The following is a 24,953-nucleotide window of genomic DNA, read 5'->3' as shown; positions in this document are numbered from 1 at the left end:
ATAGAATTCAGAGGACAGTTAATGTTATTCCTACTGTCATCTATATGAAACTAGGAAATGACAGATTGGTAAGATGGTATATTTCAATACAAGGGAAAGACAGTATGTTGGTTTCCCAGGGCTGTCATGACAAGGTACCATAAACTGCGTACCTTTAAACAACAGAAATGTATTCTCTCACGGTCCCTGGGGCCAGAAGTCTTAAATCAAGGTGTTGGCAGAGCCATGCTCCCTCAGAGACCTCTGGGGACACTCCTTCCTGCTTGTTGTAGCTTCTGGTAACCCCATGCTTTCCTTAGCTTCTGGCAGCATAACCCCAAACTCTGCCCCATCATCTCATGGATGTCTTTCCTCTGTGTCCCAGTTTTCCTGTTCTTATAAGGACAGCTATCATATTGCATTAGGACCCACCCTAATCTAGTATAATGTCATCTTAACCTAATTATATTTACAGAGACCCTTCCAAATAAGGTTACATTCACAGGTACCAGGGGTTAGGACTTTAAGTTAACATTTTGTGGGACACAATTCAAACTGTAATAGGATGGCATATTTCTTTGGGGAGTGCAGAGTAATAGTTTAAGAACAGAGATCCTTGAGGCAGGGTGCTTGCATTCATATTTACAACTTATTTTCTATGTGATCTTGCACAGGCTGCTTACCCCTCTCAGTGTCTCCATGCCCTCGTCTATAAAGTGAGGATAATGGTACCTACCTCAAGGAGTTGAAATGAGTGCAAGATCACTTAATACATATAAATGATTTAGAACAGTGAATGGCACATACTAAGTGCTCAATAAACTGAACTATTACTATCAATTATTATTAGCTCCTACTCATACACGGTTTCTTTACATAGAGAGAGTATCAGTGCCAAAAATCTATTATTTATAATTCTATGAAACAAATCATGGATGAACAAGGAGCAGTAGATAGGAATGATGCATGTAAAAGAAAAACTCCCAGGACTTGAACCAATAAAAAAAGAGAGTGAGAGAGACTGAATTTTAATAAGATTTACTCTTTAATGCAAATAAAGTAATTCTAACACATTTAGAATGCTTAGCTTACTCATTGTTTTTAGATTACCTGCATGGCCTCTAAATGTACTCGAAATCACTAAAGATGCAGGCAACATCTTCAAACCTAGAGCCTTAGACAATGACCATTGGATTGGTGAGCACATGGACTGCAGACAGTAATGGGGAAGTTACACCAGGGAGAACATCCAAGGAACACATGACTTCTAAGCATCCCCACCTGTCTCCTTGGAGGCATGTTATTACCATCTTCCTTCCCAAAAATACTTGGGTTGAAATTATCCTTGTTTCCAGTCCCTGGGTCAGAGATTGAGGCTGAATAATTATTTGAATATCAACCAAACTTTTCCTCCTAATGGAACAAATATTTTGAGATATATTATTTTGTTTTTCCACATAGCCTTTATGTAAGATAACCATGCAACTTGAGTTTTTTTAAAAACTGATGGAGAAGGTTTAAAGAAATGACAAGACCTTTTTAAGTACCTGGAAGAAAATCATTCTGTAGGCTAGTGACTCTGGGGTTTGTAATACTACAGAGTATATATGCCTCCTTCTCAAAGATCTTTCTACTCTGGAAACATGAGAATATTCAGATAGAAGGGACATACATATATGTTACTTATGATTGTGATTTTATTTTAATAAAAGAAGTTAGGCTGTTTAATTTTTGGCGAAGAAGTGGTGTTTTATAGTTGAAGTGTTACTAATTTGGAACATTTTGATTAAATGATGAATTCATCAGGACTCCTTTGGTTGCAAGTGAAAGAAAGCCAGCCCACGCCAGCTTATGAAAATAAAAGGAACTTAATTGTTTACATAGCTATGGTTTCCAGAGGTGCATCTGGCTTCAAGCATGGTTGCAGCCAGGAACTCAAATGATCTCATCTGGACCCTTTTTCAGCTCTGCTGGTTTCTTTATTCGTCATTATTCAGACAGGCATATAACCAGTAAAATGACCACCAGCAGCTTGAGACTGTCATCTTCCTGGTTTAGCAATCTCAACAGGAAGAGAACTTGTTGAGCCGCACATCTAGCGATTGGCCACAGAGAAGATATGGATCAACTCAGTTTGGCTCCACATGTGGTGAATAATCACTGTGGCCCAGGGAACAGAGTATTCTGGTGGGCCAGCCTGGGGCGTGTTCACCAGTGCTGCCACAGACGTGCATCCAGTGACTGAAAACCCCACGGGGTCTCAGGGAGTGAGGGAGTCTTTCTCCAAATGAATTAGAAGAAGAGATTTGGGAATGTGTACTGAGAAGACCAAAACTGCGGTAAATTCAGCCATTACAAATGGTATGTGAAGTAACTCAGAAACTGTAACTTCTGATTTTACAATGACGTGTAAAGAACTTTCCACCTTCTCCTGTTAAAATGTCCATTCAAAACAAAGGAAATAAGAAACAAAAATTCCACCTTTTTTTTTTTTTGATAAAAAGTGGGTGACATCAGTACTTCTCATAAATATGAATACAGAAAGTGTATGATACCATGACTTAGTGGAGTAGAGGAAGGCGAAACCTAAGCACCTACAGAAGAGGATAGTGTCAGGAAGCAGTTTTACCTTAGAAGGTTCTGTAACTAAAGGTTAGGCTGAAGGAGGAGGTGAGGCATGGCACTAGAAACAGATGACCAGCTGAAAGTCTGTAAAAGGACCAGCTGGACACCCAGGTCCTTGTCTAACCCCAGCCAGATAAGTACCTTCCCCCAACCCAGAAGATGGGGACACAGGAACAGTGAGCACCAGGAGCCAGATTTCTAAGTACCAAACACAGTGTTAGAGGATTTTCCAGAGAAACAGAATGATCCCAGAGAAAGTCCCCGTAGGGGTTCCCCCACAGAGAAAGCCAGCTTGCTGCCCTGGTTGCTTTTCAGTGACACTCACCTTCAACAAGCTCCCTTCCCCACCCCCACCCCCCAACACAGACAGAGCTGCCAACTTGCTGTACTAATAATTTACACTTAAGTAGGAATAGACAGCCAAGGATCACCAGATATTTAGGTATGACTCCAATATGATAGAGATAAAATAAACCCAAAGGACACAAAGGAAGAGCTCTGATGAGACAGAAACTATAGAGACAGCAGTAAGAAACTAAAGAAACAAACTATAGGGGCACCTGAGCAGCTCAGCCCAGGTCATGTCATGGTCATGAGATCAAGCCCTGCTTGAGCCCTGATCAGCTCCGAGCTGTATGGAGCCTGCTTGAGATCCTCTCTCTCTCCCTCTGCCCACTCTGTCCCTGCCGCTCTTGGTTTTGCACACACACACATGCTCTCTCTCAAAGAAAAAAGAAAGAAAAAGAAAAGAAACAGGTCTTTAAAAATGTGAGAAGGTTTTGCATAGAAAATAAGTCTTTTTAAAAAAGGAGAATTAAAGGAAAGGAAAATTAAAGAATGGGAAATAACTCCCAAAATTAGAAATCTAAAGGCTAAAAAAAATTCACTGAGCTGTTGAAAGATAAATTTGAGGAAGAAGTCATTAGTGACATAAACCAGCAGGTCCAGTAGCAGCCCACTAATACAAGAGAAAATGGGAGAGAATCATCCAAGAAATAACATAAGACAGTTTCCTAGAACAGAAGGAAAGATAAGTCTTCAAGTTTCAAGAGAAGGAAAAAATTGTCATATGTAAAGTGTTTTGAATAAAAGCAAACAAGAGACTTCTCAACATCTGTGCTGGTACGGAAACATCTAAATGTGTGAAGAATTTTCTTAAGGGGTAATTTTATCATAAAGAAAGCATTTCTTCCTTTACCTGAGACTTGTCAAATATATCTAAATAGTCTCCTTAAGTCGTTTTTAAAAAAATATTTCACTTATAAATCTTCCATCATTTAAACTTACTTAAATTTTTGTATATTCTGAGGTACACCTGCAAATTTCTGTCAGATTTGAGGTATTTTCACGGTACTTAATCTCATTTTTCTTCTTTTGCTTCACTAATCCACTCAACAGATTATCGAATGAACTTTTCCCAAGATACAATGGAGTTGATTAGTCCAACATCTATAGTTTCATAGTTTATAATCAGTGACAATAAATGTGATTAATTTAGAAACTCACTGATGATACTCGGGTATGTGATAGCAGGACTTGAAAAATGTTTGCCATTTTTTTTCTTTGTCCCAACATACAGTGATTTGAAGTTAACAGAATTTGGGCCTTACTCTCTTAAAATGTTTGGCTTTTATTTTTATACGTGAATAATATAGAATAATAATATATACAATAATAATAATATATGTGAACTAATAATATACTAATAATATACGTGAACTAATATAGAATATTAGTTTTTATCTTTTTTTTCTCAGTGAAGAAGGCAGAGTCCCAAATGGTATTTTCTTCCAGAAAATTAAAAAGAACCTCACAAGTTGAAATTTAGCAGATATATTTTTCAAATTTTAATTATCTGAAAAAATAATGTTTTTAGGATTCAGTGAATATTCTTGTTGACTGTATGACTGATAAAGTATTTTATTATGGTATCATTAGATTGAAAGTTACTCCAAATTGCAATTGGTTTTTAAAATATTCTCACTTTTAATCTGGAAATACTATAAAAGAATTAAAATGTTTAGGTACAGTGCGCTTTCTCCTTTCTTTTTGGATTAGTTTCTAAAGCCTAATGAAATGGAAGGCAAGTGTCTTTTCTCAGTTTAAAAAAAAAAAAGTTCTATTTTATTCCTTAATGTACTGTAATGAAACCAAAATAATATAGAAAACTCAAGACATGAAAGAGTGCCAGGATGGTTCTTGCCAATATAACTTTTTAGAATTGTGCTGAGTAGCTTTTGCTATAAAACTAGACCAGCTAGTTTATTATGTATTCTCTAGGTAATGACATTTTATAGAGGATTTTTGTAGTTCTTTTGGGTCAGCAAGGTCAAGAACTTTAAATTAGAATTATTAGAACTGGAAGGCATCCTCTTATTCACTTTCTAATTGAGGGAACTTAAGTCCTGAGAAGTCATGATTTACCCAGGGTCACACAGCTCATAGTGAAGGTTGGAAGAGAATCATGGCCTCCTGGCAGTCAGGTCAGTGATCTTTGTAAAAGACTTTTTGGATTTATTCTTACTACCATCATGTTATGTTTCAGCGCCCATAACTTATTGTACTGGGCCCAATTAGCAAATTAGAAGTTTATGTTTAATCTCCTAACGCTGAGGGAACATTTAGAATTAGGAATATTGACAATAACAAAAGCAGGAAATGGCAAGAAACATTTTGAAGAAATTTTTGCGTAGGTTAGAAGATATCCCTTGATTACACTCTGGTCCTGGTCTCTAGAGGGAATTCCATTGTTCATTATTCTCTAGGACCTAATTCTGCCTTCCAGAAGGTTCTTTCTTGTTTGTTTTTTTCCAAGGTCAACTCATGTCGACATTGGGGAATATGTCCTCCTTGGAGGCTATGTAACCTTTATTTCCTACTTTCTGTCCCTGCAATTTTGGCTGCATGAGCATTGTTTTAAGGGTCAAAGGCTTATAGGCAAGGCTTGTGGGGTTTTTGTCCATGTTATTTCCTCTGAAACTTAGTTGGCTCTGATCTATCTTCTTCCAGTTAATTCCATGTGCTAGTAATAGAGTGACTACATGTCGAAGACTGGCAGAGAGTTTTAGTTTATATCTCTTGTGCATGGTGAGTAATAATGCCCTTTCACTCTGAAAACTATCCCAGTTTGGACAATAAATTAATATGGTCACTCTAACCAAAAAGTGCACCAGAAAATCCTATTTTATTCCTTTGCTTCCTTAACCCTGTTCCTCCCTCTCTCAACTGTCTGGGTGCTGTACTTCACCAGATCTGCGGCAAGGCTGACTTCCCTCTGTTTACCTGAGAAAACCTAATGGACCATTTTTGCTCAAAGCTTTTCAGCCTTCTTTCTTACTGTATGAAATCCAGAAATAGTCAGTGTTTCTACCCCTTGGAGCCCCCAAATTTCTGGATTCTCTGTTCCCTCTCATTTCCACTCTCAAATCTCTTTAGTTATTGCCTGTGCACCTTTCTTTCTTGTAAATTCTCAGTAAGAGCAGAAAGTAATATTGTTATTCTAGTATTCTGTTTTCCATCTCCTTTTCCCCCCAGCTATACACTTGGTAGATACCACTGTGCCTTTGAAGCTATCTTAGGCATTTAAAATAATTGAGGTATACTTTACATTCAGTAAACACACAGCTCTTAAGCATTCAGTTCAGTGAGTTTTGACAATCGTGTACATCTGTTGTAAACCACTACCCCAAATAAGATCTAAAATACTTCCATTACCCCAGATGTATGTCTCTTTCCAGTTAATTGTCTGCTTTGCTCCCCTGAAGGCAACCACTTTTTTTTACTTCTATCACCATGGGTTCCTTTCGGCAGGCAATATTTTTATTAAGTGTTTTGTGACTACACGACATAATGATCTTCCCATCCTTTACTCAGTTTCTTTATTTGCTGCTGTGTGGCTGCTAAGCAGTGGCCATATATTTTAGTTTTTTTGTTTGGTCTGCTCCCCACTCAAAGATACCAGTTTTCATGTTAGTGAAAACTACTGTAATAAATGGACTCCAAAAAGTATAATAGGTTAAACCTAGTCAAAGTGTACTTATTGCTAATAACCGGTGTATTGAAGGCATTCCTAATCTGAAGGTGACTTTCTGTAACGTGGGCCTCTGAGGCCTCCAGCGGTTGGGGAAAGAGCAGGAGCACACACCTCACATGCTGCAAGGTTCAGGTTGAACCTGAGAACCGACCTTCAGCCACCTGCACTGACATCCTTCTGGGGAAGACTGTTCCTAAGACCACTATCCATAAGTTACCTGGGGTACCTGGGGGAGGGTTTAGAAATGTCGACTCTGGCTGGGCAGCCACTTCTCAGTGACAGCTGCACACTGTGACAGGGGAGAGTAAAGTCGGGAGGATGTTGTCTACAGGTTAACATGGTTAATGTCACAGCTTCTATTTTGTTTTAGTAACATAATACCATTTTGCTTTTCTTTTTTGTCTTCATGTTACTTCCCTTGCTTTCTTTGTGTTGTACTCTTTTATGCCTTTTGAGTGAACATTTTAGCATTTGAAAATAAAAACAATGGTATTGCTATCTCTGTGGTAATGTTCAAAGTAAAAACAACTGACTTGTTTTTAGATTTTTCTGATGCAATTAAGATTATCTGTGGTCATCAACAGAGACAATGGAGTCTTTTTAAAAAATTCTTTATTTTAATTCCAGTATGGCTATCATACAGTGTTACATTAGTTTCAGGTGTAACACTGAAACAATACAGTAATTCAACAGTTTTGTACATGACTCAGTGCTCATCAAGATAAGTGTACTCTTTAATTTTTTTTAACATTTATTTATTTTTGGGGCTCCTGGGTGGCTCAGTCGGCTAAGCGTCCGACTTCAGCTCAGGTGACGATCTCGCAGTTCGTGGGTTCGAGCCCCGCGACGGGCTCTGTGCTGACAGCTTTAGAGCCTGGAGCCTGTTTCAGATTCTGTGTCTCCCTCTCTCTCTGACCCTCCCCCGTTCATGCTCTATCTCTCTCTGTCTCAAAAATAAATAAACGTTAAAAAAATTTAAAAAAAAAACATTTATTTATTTTTGAGAGAGAGTGAGTGGGGGAGGAAAAGCGCGGGGGGAGGGCAGTGCTAGAGGAGGGAAGAGGATCTGAAGCAGGCTCTGTGATGACAGCAGAGAGCCCGATGTGGGGCTCGAACTCATGAATGGTGAGATCATGACCTGACCTGAAGTTGGACACTCAATTGACCGAGCCACCCAGATGCCCCAATAAGTGTACTCTTTAATCCGCATCTTCTATTTCACCCATTCCCCCACCCACCCACCTCCCCTCTAGAAACCGTCAGTTTATTTTCTATAGCTAAAAGTCTGTTTCTTGGTTTGTCTCTCTTTTTTCCCCTTTCTTTGCTTGTTTTATTTCTTAAATTACATATATGAATGAAATTACATGGTATTTGTTTTTCTCTGACTGACTTACTTCACTTAGCATTAGCATTATACTCTCTAGCTCCATCCATGTTGTTGAAAATGGCAAGGGGCGCCTGGGTGGCTCAGGCAGTTAAACGTCTGACTTTGGCTCAGGTCATGATCTCACAGCTTGGGTGACATTGGGTTCGAGCCCCATGTCAGGCTCTGTGCTGACAGCTCAGAGCCTGGAACCTGCTTCGGATTCTGTGTCTCCTCTCTCTCTCTCTGCCCCTCCCTCCACTCACACTCTGTCTCTCTCTCTTTCTAAAAAATAAATAAACATTAAAAAAATTTTTTTTTGATAAAAAAAGAAAATGGCAAGAGTTCATTAGTTTTTATGGCTGAATAATATTCCTTTGTGTATGTGTGCATGTATATGTATACGTGTGTGTGTGTATCACTTCTTCTTTATCCACTCATCTATCAGTGGACACTTGGGTTGCTTCCATAACTTGAGTCTTGTAAATAATGCTGTGATAAACATAGGGGTACATATATCCTTTTGAATTAGTGTTTTTGTATTTTTTTGGTAAATACCCAGTAGTGTGATTACTGGATCTTAGGGTAATTGTATTTTTTATTTCTTGAAGAACTTCCATTCTGTTTTCCACAGTGACTGCACCAGTTTGCATTCCCACCAACAGTGCACAAGAGTTCCTTTTTTTTCCACATCCTCACCAATACTTGTAACTTCTTGTGTTTTTGGTTTTAGCTACTCTGACAGGCGTGAGGCAATATCCTTATACTTCTGATTTGCGTTTCCCAAATGATGAGTGATGCTGATCATCTTTTCGTGTGTCTCTTAGCCATCTGGATATCTTCTTTGGAGAGATGTCTCTTCGTGTCTTCTGCCAATTTTTAAATTGGATTATTTGTTTTTTGGATATTGAGTTGTTTAAGGTCTTTATATATTTTGGATACTAACCCTTTAACGGATATGTCATTTGCATGTATCTTCTCGCATCTAGTAGATTGTCTTTTAATTTTCTTGGTTCTTTCCTTTGCTGTACAGAAGCTTTTAATTTTGATATAGTCTCCATAGTTTATTTTGGCTTTTATTTCCCTTGCTTCAGGAGACGTACCTAGAAAAAATGTTGCTACAGCCAATGTTAGAGGAAATAATTTAAGTCAGTAAAAGATAAGGACCCTGATATTACTTGTATTCAATATAGAATAGAATAGAGATCCTACCAGAGATCCTAGCCAGCAGAATAAGGTGGGGGGTGGGGTCATAAATAAGGTGGGGGGTGGGGTCATAAAAGAAAAGGTGTAGGAATGGAGATGAAGAAAAAAACGCTGTCATTATTGACAAATGATATGTAGAAAATTTCCAGAACTCTATAGCTAAATTCCTAGAATTAACTAGAGAGTTAAGCAAGGTTTTTGGATGCAAAATTAGTATAGGTAAGCCAATTAAATTTCTGTAGACCAGCAACAGCAACAACAACAACAAGACAGAGAATATAATTTTAAGAACAATTTATTGTGAAATAATTAACATCCTACATAGCCATGCTCTACTTTTTCAAAACTAAGAAGTTGACACTGGTACAATAATGTTAACTAACCTATGCCTTTATTTGGATTTTCCCAGTTTTTCTACTTACACCCTTTGTCTACTTCAGGATCAAATCCAGGTAGCTGTATCTATTTAATCCTAATCCAATTTGCAGCTATTCCTTGGTCTTTTCTTTTTAGGGCCCTGTCACTTTTGGAGAGTAATGGTGAGGTCTTTTGGAGACTGGACCTGATGATTTTATCATACAACATGACATTTCTAGTAGTGTTAACCTCGACCAGTTGGTGAAGGTGGTATCTGCTGGATTTCTCCATGGTAGTTATATAGTAAATGTAATTTTAAAATTACACAGTTTACAATATAGAATGTAATATACAACACAATATAAATAACATTTGGATAAATCTTAACAAATAATGTCTATGACCTTTATTGAGAAAACTATAAACTTCTGTTGAACATTAACTATGATCCAATTAAATAGAAACACCCTATTAATGTATTGGGAGACTAAAGTTTGCAAAGATGTTAATTCTCTTAATGCACTTAGAATCAGATTCCTAACAGATTTGGGGGGTTTTAACATTACTGCTACTTACACTATTATTATTTTTATTGTTGTTGTTATTTTGGTGATACCTAACATTATAATTCTGGACTTAAAAGATGCTCAACATCACTCATTATCAGGAAAATGCAAATCAAAAGTACAACAAGGTATCACCTCACACCTGTTAGAATGGCTAAAATCAAAAACACAATAAATAACCAGTGTAAGGAAGTGGAGAAAAAGGAACCCTTGTGCACTTGTTGGTAGGAATGCAAACTAGTGCAGCCACTGTGGAAAACAGTAAGGAAGTTCCTCAAAAAGTTAAAAATAGAATTACCCTAAGATCCAGTAACCGCACTAGTAGTTATTTACCCAAAGAATACAAAAACACTAATTCGAAGGGGTACGTGTACTTGTATGTTTATAGCAGCATTATTTTTCAAGAACCAAATTATGGAAGCAGCCCACATGTTCACTGATAGATGAATGGATAAAGAAGTGTGTGTGTGTGTGTGTGTGTGTGTATGTGTGTTTGTGTGTATATATATACATATATATATGTATATGTATACATATATATATGTATATATAATGGAATATTATTCAGCCATAAAAAGGAATGAAATCTTTCCATTTGCAACAACATGGATAGAGCTAGAGAGTACACTGCTAAGCGAAATAAGTCAGAGAAATACAAATACCACATGATTTCACTCATGTACAAAATTTAAGAAACAAAACATATGAAGAAAGGGAAAAAAGAGAAGAGACAAACCAACACATAGACTCTTAATTATAGAAAACAAACTGATGGTTACCAGAGGGGAGAGAGATGGGGCATGGGGCAAATAGTGATGGGATTAAGGAGTACCCTTGTCATGATGAGCACCAAGTGATGCATGGAGTTGTTGACTCACTATATTGTACACCTGAAACTAATAGAATACTATGTTAAATATACTGGAATTAAAAACTTAATAAACAAATAAATGAAAAGAAAGAAAAGAAAATGTTATGTGATTATGTTCACAGTTGTAAAAAAGACATTAGAATTCTATAGAAAATTATATTTTAAAAGGTCAATCAATAGAATATTGGTGTAAAAAATTTTTTAAAGAAGATGATCCAAAAATTACAAAGATACTCCTGAAGAACAAAGTGTTTTTCCTCCTTATTTAATGATAATATAAAACTAATAATTAAACCAACGAGTTGTATAAGGATATAAAAGTTGGTCATTGGAAAGAATAGAAAATTCAGAAACAGATCCATCTATATATAGAACTCAGATTTCTTTTTTTTGTAATTAAAATTTTTTTTTTACATTTATTTATTTTTGAGAAACAGAGTGAGACAAAGTGTGAGCGGGGGAGGGGCAGAGAGAGAAGGAGACACAGAATCCAAAGCAGGCTCCAGGCTCTGAGCAAGCAGTCAGCACAGAGCCTGATGCGGGGCTCGAACCCACGAACTGCGAGATCATGACCTGAGCCGAAGTGGGACGCTCAACCCAGGTGCCCCTAGAACTCAGATTTCTGAGAGAACTGGTATTGTAGATCAGTGGGGAGAGATGGATAGATTTTTCAGTAGATGATGCTGAGGCAAGAGATTGCTCAGATGAAGGAGAATAATACTGGGTTCCTATCTCACATCATATACAAGATGGGAAATGGTTAAACTACAACTTTTAAATTAATTATAAGTAAACTTAAAGGTAAAATTTGAAGCAGAAGTCAGGAAAGAAGTTGAAGAAAAAAAAAAAACTACCAAAGAAATGAAAACATAATTGGAAGGAGTGCAAGAACAAAGATGGTACAGTAAAATAGTGAGGTCATAGAGATTAGAAATGAGAGAACTGAACCGAGTCAAATACACAGTCAAATAATGACATAACACCTTGAGATTTAAAATATTCGTGTTTGTAATAGGCCAGAACTGCATCATTTATTAACTTTTCTCATCCTGCTGAGTTATGTACCAGAAATCATAAAGTGATCTATAAATTATTGTAATGATGTATCTACTGATAACTCAATTGCTCAATCACTGGTTGAAAGCAAAGAATGGAAACCACTTGACTTGCAGAGGGATTTATTATCACTTTGTCAGTTCAGGGAAGTTTATCAAGAAAGCTTAACTAAGACTTGCCAAATGATGATTAAAACCTATTACTAGTTTACTTAGAGACACCTTGTCCGACCCAAAATAGTTAGAAAGCGTTGTTTAGAAACACTATTAATTTTAATACATATTCTCCAATAAACAGTAAGATTTTAGAGAAATTTTTTGTCTTAACATATGTCTGAAATGTATTTTTTATCAAAACCTTCCAGCCATAAATGTAGATCACTCAATCTAAGTAAAATGATTGTCATTTAATCTAATTGACAAAGCTAGTCTTCAGTTTCAAGTTTATCTTTCAAATCAGACTTCCTCTGTGGGTAAAAGTCCAACTTGACTTTTCAGCTCAAATAAATATGTTAATGTATGTCTCCATGACGACGATCACACAGCTGAATTCTAATTCTAATATAGATAAATAGATAAGGCACAGAGCCTTACTATGCGTTGCCTGGAGACAGTAAGATACTGCTGCCTTCAATATTTCTTTGCTTTGTGTTTGCTGAAGTCTTCCAAAGTTGCGATGATTCTTTTACAATAATAAGGATACAGAAGATGTACGGTCCTTAAGTGAAAATGCCCTCACTACTCCTTCATTCTGCTATATATCTGAACTTATAATATACTAGCACAGGCCCACATACTCCATTTCTTAATAAAATATATGTTACTTGTATATATACACGATGAGGGAAGAACAAATCCTTGTTGTACTGCCTCGATTAAAGGGAGGATTTCTATGTTTGACATCCTGGAGAGTTTTTATATTCCAGGGAAATGCACTAGATAGGATTAGTGAGTAGTATGCATTTCTTTTGTAAAGTGGGAAAAATGACTGTGAAGGAGGGGAAGAGGAAATGAGAAAGAGACTGACCTTAGCTGCAGGTACATTTCCAGAAAGATCAGTAGTAGAAAAGATGGAAGCTGAAGATCTGGAATTTGATTGCCTTAACACTGTCTGTGTGCACATATCTCTTGGGAAGTCTTCATGTAGCCCCAGTGTACCTCAGTTTGTCGACTACTGATACAGAAGACAGGCAGAGAGGATCCATTATATATATAATTGTACACACAATACCCAAGCTAATGAAGCAAAACTAATGCTTAGAGATTAAGCTTTTCTGAAATAAAAGACAACTGGAATCTGAAGATTGAAAGGGCATAGTGTGTGACTGGGCCTTTTTTAGTAAAGTTGCTGGACTTCAGAAGTCAAGAAAGATTTTGGTGGGGAGCCAGGCAATAGGTCAAGTTATTTATAAGGCAGGAAATTATGTTGGCTTCAGATTTCATTCAGTGCAAGATTTCATACAATGGAGTATACGTAAAAGATTTTCAAGAAAAGAATAGGTAAGAAAGAACTGATCTATTTCTCAAGAAATAGGAAAGAATTGTGACTTTCCAGTAGTCTCATCGTTGATAGAAAGGATCTGAGACAAGATGTTTGAGAAAATCAACTGTATAAATATACTTGTTTTGCTACTGGTTTGACTTTTTAAACATAAGAATGAAGCCATAAGTTTTCATGATACCAGTCTCCAAAAGTTAGTTCATGATAAGGTAGAATCTTAGACATCAACTTTGCTGATACTATACTGAGTGGTGTTATCAAAAATCTTCCCCAGAAAGATTTATTTTGCTTTTTTCTAGGCAAAATAAATCAAATCTGTAAAAGACCTTGTATGCTTAAGTTAGGAAAAGTCCAAATATGTTTATGTTGGTGAGGAAATAAAAAATATACCACCACTGTCAGTTTGGAACAAAACTACATAGTTTGTGAGCTGTGGTAAAAAATAAGTATCCTGCATTCCTTTTTGAAAAGCCATCTGAAGAAGTAAAACATATATATTTTTTCAGTTGTAAAGAGGTTTAGTGTCTAAACCAAGTTTTCTACTGCCTATATACTCTGGTATTTCTCTTCATGACTTCTGTGGTTGACAGCAACAGATGACTAAAATGGAAGTCTGCAATAAGTTTATCTGCAAGAGAGCTGACAGTGCTCTTTGCTCCTGATACTACAGCCAGGGTATTGGACATTTGAGCTGTGAATTGGGTTCTTCAGTTTGATTACCCAGAGGATGGCAACTCACATTCACAGAGCAGATAGACCTGCCAAGTAGATGATGAAGGTTTATTAATTTTACTTCTCTCAGAAGTAAAAAGGATGGTGTAGCAACTTCTTGAGAATAAAGTGCCTATGAAGGAAATAAAAATCAATCCAGAAAAAGTTAAGGATATCTAGAGGAAAAAATTGATAAGTAACTAGAGTCATTTTTAGCCTAAGATCAGCAATTAAGAAAGAGCTCAAAGGTATTTTGTTTTCTACCTCATTCATATATGATGAATGATGAAGAATCATTTGATTTGAGTAAGTTACCTTTACCCAAATGTGTTATGTCTTTTGGTCTTGCTGTGAAACCATGAATAAGATTTCTTCAGAAAACGTAGAAAGAACTGACCAAAGAATTGCTAATGAGTTAGGGCTCTGTGTCTTGCAATTGACTAGGTAGAATTCAGAGCTTATTTCAATGAGAAAATGTCCATTCTTCAGTAAGGTAGAAAGAGACCAGAAGCAAAAGAAGAGTGCAAGCTGGCCAGTGGTATTAATCATGAAGAAAGGGAAGAGGAGGAGAAAGAGTGAAACAGATGAAGGGGAAATTGGAAGAAAAAGTGGTAAAAACAAAAGGCCTCAAACTGAGTCTGCTCCTAATACTGATGAGGCACAGAAAATCAAATCACAGAAACCAAGTAATGATACATTTTAAGTGAATAAGAAAACAGTGTTTACTGATGAAGGGAAGTTGGTTCACCAGTGACCACCAATGTAGAAATGTATTGTGAAAGATACCAAGGAAGAGGATCATACCAATACCAACCTTAATAAAGCAAAAGAAAGGTTTTGGGTTGAGGATAAATTTGACTAAGAAAAGTATATGAAGAAAGCTAAGGCAAAGCATATGGAGAAAAGACTTTAAAAAAGAGAAGCCAAGAAAATGGTGGAGAAGAAGGACCCTGAACTCATCCTGTCCCACATTTACAACTAGATACCATCCACATCCAAGACAAACTGGAAGGTGATCTGAAGACTGCTGGAACTGTGTGCACAGATAGGGCAGAGAAGTGGGCCCTCATAACAGAGACATAAGGAACACTAATCCCCATAGTATTTGGCTTTAAAAGCCAGAGAGGCTGAATTGCAGGAGTTTGTAAAACCAGTGGGACTTGGAACCTGGAGTTTCAGTAGTCAGTGGACTCAGTAGTGGATGAGCTAAGAGGGTGAGTGGTAGTTGGGTCTCCACCCTTAAAGAGATAGCAGCCTGCGTAGAGAGGCAGCATAAAAACAGTTAACACAAAGCCAGGGGCAAAGAGGAGACAGATCTGTTTATACTGATTTTAGAGCATGTTGGGGGACATCTTTGAAAACGAGGGAGCTGGCAGACACCATTTTCCTCCCTGCATAAACACAGCCATCTGTGAGAGGCAGTGCTGCACAGACAACAGGTACCTAACCTGCTAGCAGCGGGCCACACCCATGAATTCTTCTGAGGACTCACCCACTCCACGCCTGCTGCCTGGACCCTGGGCTCAGAGCAAATGTTGTTTAAGCCCTGTGAGTACCCTGCCCAGCCGCTGATGCACAGCTGCCAGTGTGCATTTGTATCCAGCCACTGCACCATGCCCGGCCTCATTGCCTCACCCCTGCCCCGCCCAGCTGCTCTGGTGCACAGACCCCAGCTGCTACAGCACTTCAGGAGATTCAGCATTGGACTAGTGGCCCAGTGTAAATTTTGCTAACATCACTGCTCCACTCCCAAGTTCCCTGACAGGTAGAACCCCTCAGAGCTGGCCTGCCTGGGTCCTACTAACACCACAGAGAGCAAGAACAGCCACAACTGGTAGAGAGTCAGTGCAAACGAGTGCACTGAAAAGAAAAGTGACTCAGACACAACAGCAGGGTGTAAACAACACACATAGGATACTCTTCTAAAATGCCAGGTTCTGGTGAACAGGGAACATTGCACTGCAGGGCAATCCAGGACCTCTTCTTCATAAAGTTACTACTTTCAAGAGTAGAAGGGATAGCTGACTTTCTTAACACACAGAAACAGAAGGAGAGGCAGACAGAATGAGACAGAGAAAATTATCCCAAATGAAAGAACAGGACAAGGCCACGGCCAGAGATCTAAGCAAAACAGATATGAGTAACATGTCTGACAGAATTTAAAGCAGTTATCATAAGGATAGCCACTGGACTTGGGAAAAGAGTGGAAGATATGAGTGAAACCCAGAGATAAGGAATAACATAGCAAAAATAAAGAGCTCAATAAACAAAATGAGAAACACGCTTAATGGAATGAACATCAGGATGGAAGAAGCAGAGGAACGTATTAGTGACCTAGAAGACAGGGTAATGGAAAGTAATCCAGATGAACAAAAGAGAGAAAAAAGAATTACGCAAAATGAGAATGGACTTAGGGAACTTAGTGACTCCATCAGACATAATAACATTTGTATTACAGGAGTCCCAGAAGAAGAGGATAGACAAAAGGAGGCAGAAAATTTAATTGAAGAAATAATAGCTGAAAATTTCCCTAATTTTGGGAAAGAAACAGATATCCAGATCCAGGAGGCACTGAGAATGCCCATCAAAATCAACAAAAGCAGACCCACATCAAGACATAGTGTCATTAAATTGGCAAAATACAATGTACATAAAAATATTAAAAATCAGCAAGACAAAAGAAGTCAGTAACTGGCAAGGGAAAAAGCATAAGGCTAGCAGGAGAGTTTTCAACAGAAACTTGGCAAGCCAGAAGGGAATGACATGATGTATTCAAAGTGCTGAACGGGGGAAATCTGTAGCCAAGAATACTCCATCCAGCAAGGCTATCATTCAGAATAGAAGGAAAGGTGAAAAGTTTCCCAGACAAACAAAAACTAAAGGAGTTTGTGACCCTTAAACCAGCCCTGCAAGAAATATTAAAGGGGACTCTTTGAGTGGAAAGGAAAGGCCAAAAGTGATAGTATAAGGATGGGAAATGCAAAAGTAGTAAAAGTGAATATTTCTGTAAAAAAATGAACCAAGGAACTCACACAGAAGAAAAGGATATAATATATAATAGCATATACCTAAAACATGAGGAAGGGAGGAGAAAAGAACAGGTTCAAACTTAAACAGCCATCAACTTAATATAGATTGCTATGTGCGGAAGAGGTTATTATGTACAAACCTGATTGTAATCGTATATCAAAAGCCACCAATAAACATGCAAAGAATAAAAAAAAGAAATCCAAATATATCACTAAAGAAAATCTGCAAAACATGAGAGACATGAAAATATCCGAGAAGATCTTCAGAAACAATCATAAAACAAGTAATAAAATGGCAATAAATACATACCTATCAATAATTACTTTGAATAGAAATGGACTAAAGACTCCAGTCAGAAGACATAGGGGTGACAGAATGAATTAAAAAAAAAATCTCATCTATATGTTGTTTATAAGAGACTCATTTTACACCTAAAGACACGTGCAGATTTCAAGTGAGGGGTTCGAGAAACATCTGTCATTCAAATGGATGTTAAAGCTGGAGTAGCAATACTTATATGAGACCAAATAAATTTTAAAAGTAAGACTGTAACAAGAGAAAAAGACACTTATATATATAATAATAAAGGACAATCCAACAAAAAGATAGAACAATTATAAATATTTATGCACCCAACATAGAAGCACACAAATACATAAAAGACTTAATCACAGACATAAATAAATGAATTAATAATTCAATAATAGTAGGGGACTTTAACACCCCACTTACATCAGTGGACAGATCATCAAAACAGAAAATCAACTGGGAGACAATGTCTCTGAATGGCACACTGGAACAGATGGATTTAACAGATAATTCAGAACATTCAACCCTAAGACAGCAGGCACGTTCTTTCAAGTGCACATGGAACATTCTCCAGAATAGCTCACATATTAGCCCACAAAACAAGCCTAAACAAATTCAGGAAGACTTAAGTCATACATACTATGCACCTTTTCTGACCACAGTGTTATGAAACTAGAAGTCAACCACAAGAAAAAAGTCTGGAAAGACCACAAATAAATGGAGTTTAAATAACATGCTAATAATCAATGAATAGGTCAGCCAGGAGATAAAAGAAGACATAAAAAAGTACATGGAAACAAATGAAAATGACCACATAATGGTCCAAAACCTTTAGGATGCAGCAAAAGCACTTCAAGAGAAAAGTTTATACCAATAACAGTCCTACCTCAAGAAGCAAGAAAAATCTCAAACAACCTAACCTTACACCTATAGGAGCTAGAAAGAGAACAAACAAAACCTAAAGTCATCAGAAGGAAGGAAATTATAATAAAGATTAGAGCAGAAATAACTGATATTAAAAACTAAAAAAAAAAAAAAAAACTAGTAGAATAGATCAATGAAATGAGCTGGTTCTTTAAAAAAATCAATAAAATCGATATACCTCTGGCCAGTCTTACCAAGAACAAGAGAAAGGATTCAAATAACACAAATGACAGAGGAGAAATGACCAAGACCACAGAAATACAAATAATTATAAGAGAATATTATGAAAAACTACATGCCAAAAAATTGGACAACCTAGAAGAAATGGATAAATTTCTAGAAGCATATAAATTACTAAAACTGAACCAGGAAGAAATAGAAAATTTGAACAGACCAATAATCACCAAAGAAATTGAATCAGTAAATAAAAAACTCCCAACAAACAAAAGTCCAGGTGGCTTCACAGATGAATTCTACTAAACATTTAAAGAGTTAATACCTAATTCTTCTCAAAGCTATTACAAAAAATAGGAAAGGAAGGGAAACTTCCACATTCATCTATGAGGCCAGCATTATCCTAATACCAAAAGTGAATAAAGACACCACTAAAAAAGAGCTACAGGCCAATATCCCTGATGAACACGATGTAAAAACCCTCAGTAAAATGCTAGCAAACTGAATCTAAAAATACACTTAAAAAAACTATCACAATCAAATGGGATTTATTTCTGGGTTGTAAGGATGGTTCGATATTCACAAATCAATCAAGGTGATATACCACATCAATAAGAATAAGGATAAAAACCCTATGATCATTTCAGTAGATGCAGAAAAAGCATTTGACAAAGTACAACATCCATTCATGGTAAAAGCCCTCAACAAAGTAGGTTTAGGGGGAACATATTTCAGCATTGTAAAGGCCATGTATAAAAAACCATAGCTAACATCATCCTCAATAGGGAAAAACTGAGAGCTTTTCCCCTAAAATCAGGAACAAGGTAAGGATGACCACTCTTACCACTTTTATTCAACATAGTACTGGAAGTCCTAGTCCCAGCAAGCAGAGCAAAAAGAATAAAAAGCATCCAAATTGATATGGAAGAAGTAAAACTTTCACTATTTGCAGTTGACATGATAGTATAGTATATATAGAGAGAAAATTTAAAAGACTTTACCAATTTGTGTAGAACTGATACACAAATTCAGTAAAACTGCAGGATACAGAATCAGCTACAGAAATATGTTGCATTTCTATACACCAATAATGAAGCAGCAGAAAGAGAAATTACGAAAACAATCCTATTTACAGTTGCACTGCAAATAATAAGATACCTAGGAATATATGAATTTTCACCAAACAGGTGAAGGACCTGTACTTTGAAAACTACAAAACACTGATGAAGGAAATTGAAGATGACACAAAAAAACAGAAAAACATTCCATGCTCATGAATTGGAAGAACAAATGTTGTTAAAATGTCTATACTACCCAAAGCAATCTACACATTTAATGCAACCCCTATCAAAATACCATCAACATTTTTAAGAATTAGAACAAACAATACTAACATTTGTATGGAGCCACAAAAGGTCCTGAATACCTAAAGCAGTCTTGAAAAAGAAAAGCAAAGCTGAAGGCATCATAATTCCAGACTTGAAGTGGTATTAATAAGCTGTAATGATCAAAACAGTATGATACTGGCACAAAAATAAACACATAGATCAATATAACAGAGTAGAAAACCCAGAAATAAATCCACAGCTATCTGGTAATTAATCTTCAACAAAGCAAGAAAAAATATCCAGTGGGAAAAAGGACAGTCTCTTTAACTAGTGGTGTTGGGAAAACTGGACCACTTTCTTATACCATACACAAAAATAAATACAAAATGGATTGAAGATATAAATGTGAGACCTGAAACCATAAAAATCCTGGAAGAGAACACAGGCATTAACTTCTTCGACATTGGCTGAAACAGCTTTTTTCCAGGTATGTCTCCTGAGACAAGGGAAGTGAAAGCAAAAATAAACAATTGGATGCACCAAAATAAAAAGCTTCCACATAGTGAAGAAAACAGTCAGCAAAAGTAAAAGGCAACCTACAGAATGGGAGAAGATACTTGCATATGACATATCCAATAAAGGCTTAGTATCCAAAATATAATAAAGAACTGATATAGCTCAACACCCTGAAACCAAAGAATGCAATTAAAAAATAGGCAGAAGATGTGAACTGACATTTCTCCAAAGCAGACATCTAGATGCCCCCAAAATACATGAAAAGATACTCATCATCACTCATCATCAGGGAAATGCAGATCAAAACTACAATAACATATCTCCTCATACCTGTCAGAATGGCTAAAATCAAAAACACAAGATACAACAGGTGTTGGCAAGGACGTGTAGAAAAAGGAACCTTTGTGCACTGTTGGTGGGAATGCAAACCTAGGGGTAGCCACTCTGGCAAATAGTATGGAAGTTCCTCAAAAAGTTAAAAATAGAACTACCCTATGATCCAGTAATTGCACTAGTATGTATTTACTCAAGAATACAAAAACACTAATTCTAAAGGTACATGCACCTGTCTGTTTATAGCAGCATTATTTACAAGAGCCAAATTATGGAAATAGCCCGCCTGTCCATTGATAGATGAATGGACAAAGAAGATGTGGTGTATATTTACAATGGAATATTACTCATCCATAAAAACGAACAAAATCTTGCCATTTGCAACAACAGGTATGGAGGTAGAGAGTATAATGCTAAGTGAAATAAGTCAGAGAAAGATAAATACCACATGATTCACTCATATGTGAAATATTAGAAACAAAACAACAAAGGAAAAAAGATAAACCAAGAAACGACTCTTTTTTTTTTTTATTTTAGAAAGAGAGCGTGAGTGTGGGAGAGGGGCAGAGGATTTTAGAGAGAGTGTGTGTGAGTGTGGGAGAGGGGCAGAGGAAAGAGAGAGAGAGATTGAGAATCATTAGCAGGTTCCATGCTGAGCGTGGAACCTGATGCGGGGCTCAATCCTAGGATCGCAGGATCATGACCCAAGCCAAAACCAAGAGTCAGATACTCAATCAACTGAGCCACCCAGGCACCCCGAAATAGACTCTTAATTATAGAAAACAAACTGATGGTTACCAGAGGGGAGGTGGGTGGGGAGGTGGGTTAAGTAGGTCACGGGGATTAAAGAGTGCAGTTGTCATGATGAGTACCGGCTGTTGTATGGAATTGTTGAATCATTATGTGGTATATCCGAAACTGATATAACATTATGTTAACTGACTGGGTTTAAAATAAAAACTTAAAAATAAAAGGAAAGCCAAGAGGGATACCTTTAGGGTTGGTGTGATGAGGAGGAAGAATTTGATCCATTCACCTCAAATCCTGATAAATACAAATGCCTGAAGAATCAGATAGTGAAGATATGGAAAATGAAATTACGGATACCAGAAAGAAGCAGAGAATGGGGAAAAGGAATAATTGTGAAGTGGAAGAAGTTAAACAAACAAGTTGCAATAGAAAGAAGGCCAACAGGGAAACCTAAGAGCCTCTGGATACAGGTCTGTCTTCGGCAGAGGACAAAAAAACTGTTACATCTTCTCAAAACTCAAAGCTAAATACTTCTTGCTTTACTCCTCCTGAAATCCTTTGTCATGATTATATGGGTCAGAAGTCAAAAAAGAGTTGGCTTTGGAATAGTTAGGTAACAAAGAGTCTGTGCTTAAAAGATCTAGACTCTAGACAACCCTAGACAGAAATGATTATATATCTAACCCCCTTCTTGACCTATCACAGAATATATTCAAAATGAGAGTGGATTAAAGAAATTTCCTTATCCCATTTCCAGCATGTATGCCTTTGGACTCTATCTACTTCTTTATTTTACTGCCAAGTTGTAGAATTCTTGTCACATTTTTAGAAATTCTTATCTTAATAAAAAGAATGTACTATGTACTATTAAACAGAATTGGTCAAGAATTTTGATGTATTTAATATTTCCAAATAATGGTGGAGTCCTAATAAATAATGAGTATTTTTGAATTGAGATTATTAATAATAATCCTATTTTCCATTTTTAAAAATATGCAATAATTAAGAATACATTAGACGAAAGACCTGCAAAATATGTACATTGGAAACAATAAAACATTACTGAAAATTAAGGAAGACTTGAATAAGTGAAGGGAGATGACATGTTCATGGATTGGACTCTCATTTAGAGGACAGTTCTCCCCAAACTGATCTATAGATTGAACATAATACCTACCGTATTCACACAGGCTTTTTAAATAAAATTGGCAAGGTGATTCTAAAAGCTATATGGAGATGTCAAAGATTGAGAATATCCAAAACAATCATAAAATCATAGCTGGAGGCCTTGACTTCATAACATAACTATGCACTACAATAACCAAAACAGTGTGGTACTGCTATGAGGATCAACAAACAGATAAATGTAGCTGAAGAGAGAGGCCAGAATAGACACACAGTTATTTTGTCATTTGATTTCAAAGATTTAAAGCAACCCAATGGAAAGGAAGGTTCTTCAAGAAATAGTGCTGGAACAACTGTATATCCATATGGAAAAAAAAAAAATCTTAATTCCTACCTTTCACCATGCACAGAAATTAATTTGAGATGGATTATATTACTAAGTATAAAAGGTACAACCATAAGGTTTTTAGAAAAAAAAATCAGACACTACCTTATGACTTTGGGGGTCATGTAATACTACTTATCAATAAAATGAAACAAAGTACTAATACCTACAACAACATGGATAAATCTCATTATACTAACTGAAGTCTCATACAAAAGAATATATACAGTACAATACTACTCCACTTTTATGAAGTGCTAGAGCAAACAACTTTTATGAAGGAAAAGAATAGATTGGTTGTGTCTGGGGAGTGGGGGGGGGCATTGACTGGGAAGGATTATGAAGGAACTTTCTTTGAGGTAATGGTAATGGTTTGGATTACAAGGCATATGCATTTGTAGAAACTTATGGAATGGTACACTTAAGATTGGTACATTTTATTTTATGTAAATTTTACTTCAAAAGAAAGAAAAAAGAGCTTTAAAAACATCACAGGGAGAGAGGCACCTGGGTGGCTCAGTCTGTTAAGCAACCAACTTGATTTCGGCTCAAGTCATGATCTCCCAGTTCCTGAGATGGAGTCCCACATTGGGCTCTGCACTGACAGCGTGGAGCCTGCTTGAGATGCTCTCTTTCTTTTCTCTCTGCCCCTCCCTCATGCGTGCTCTCTATCTTTCGCTCTCTCTTTCTCTCTTAAAATAAATAACCAAACACTAAAATAAAACTATCACAAGGAGATACTATTTTATATCCACCAGATAGGCAAGTGTTGGAAAGGAAGTAGAGCATCCTGACCTCTCTCACCCTTGCCAGTGGTGGTGTTAATTGTATCAACCATATAAAGCAGCTTGTCATTATCTAATAACTCGAGCGTATACCAACCAGACAATTCCGTTATGAGGCATAGAAACTCTTGTAAATGGATACAGAGAACATATATTACAATATTCCTAGAAAACTGCAAAGGACTCAAGTATCCATTAGCAGAAGGCATAAATTGTCCTATATTCAAACATATCATCATGGATAAATCACATGAGCATATAAGAATACTCACAATATGATTCCAACCAATATAATTTCACCCAAAATCTTTAAAACTTACATAATATGTTGATTAGGGATACATTTCTTATAGAGGAAAGGAAAGACAACAAATTCAGTATATATATAGGATGAAGACATGGCAAGGAGGATTAGAATAGGAATGAAAAAAGGCCATAAAGGTGACTTCAAAGTTACTAGTAATGTTTTATTCCCTAAAGTGGCTAGTGGGAAGAGTGCTTATTTTATTATTTTTCTTTATAACTCACACATTAACATATTATTTGCTATATATTGAATATTTAATAATTTCATGAGAAACAAAATATACATTTTAAAGTTAAATAATCTAAGAATTTTTCATTAGCAACAATATAACATGCAAAAATTAAGAAGTGAGCCATTTATTCAGATATTTATCAAATGCCTGTACACAGCCTAGTTAGGGATGTGACATTAGTTAAGTCCTCATTTGGAGGCTACCATTTTGATAGCTGTATCTTAAAAATGAACTTAAAAACCACTGAAATCTAAAGTGATTATAATCTTATACAGGACCAGCTTTAACCTCACTCCCCTAATCCTACTCCAGGGGATTTCTGAAGACATGCTTTTATGAATTGTAATGTCAGTTGAATTCATCATTGACCAGTCATAAATATACCTTATATTCAGGTCATGGAGAATCTCTCCCATAATTTATTTTCTTGAAACTTAGCTATGATAAAAGTTGTCAGGATGCTGTGGCTAACACGTAGATCTTACTGT

The 24,953-nt window shown here is 36.6% G+C and overlaps 1 protein-coding gene across 4 annotated transcripts in view; it reads left to right on the top strand.

The window, feature by feature from the left end:
* ZNF438 (zinc finger protein 438) overlaps positions 1-24,953 on the top strand; it is a 173,357-nt gene that overhangs the window by 85,213 nt on the left and 63,191 nt on the right. The window lies entirely within an intron of this gene.

Source organism: Lynx canadensis, chromosome B4, assembly GCF_007474595.2.
Source record: "Lynx canadensis isolate LIC74 chromosome B4, mLynCan4.pri.v2, whole genome shotgun sequence".
Lineage (NCBI taxonomy): Eukaryota > Metazoa > Chordata > Mammalia > Carnivora > Felidae > Lynx > Lynx canadensis.
The sequence above is the reverse complement of the archived record's forward strand: the minus strand, read 5'-3'. Positions and strand labels throughout refer to the sequence as shown.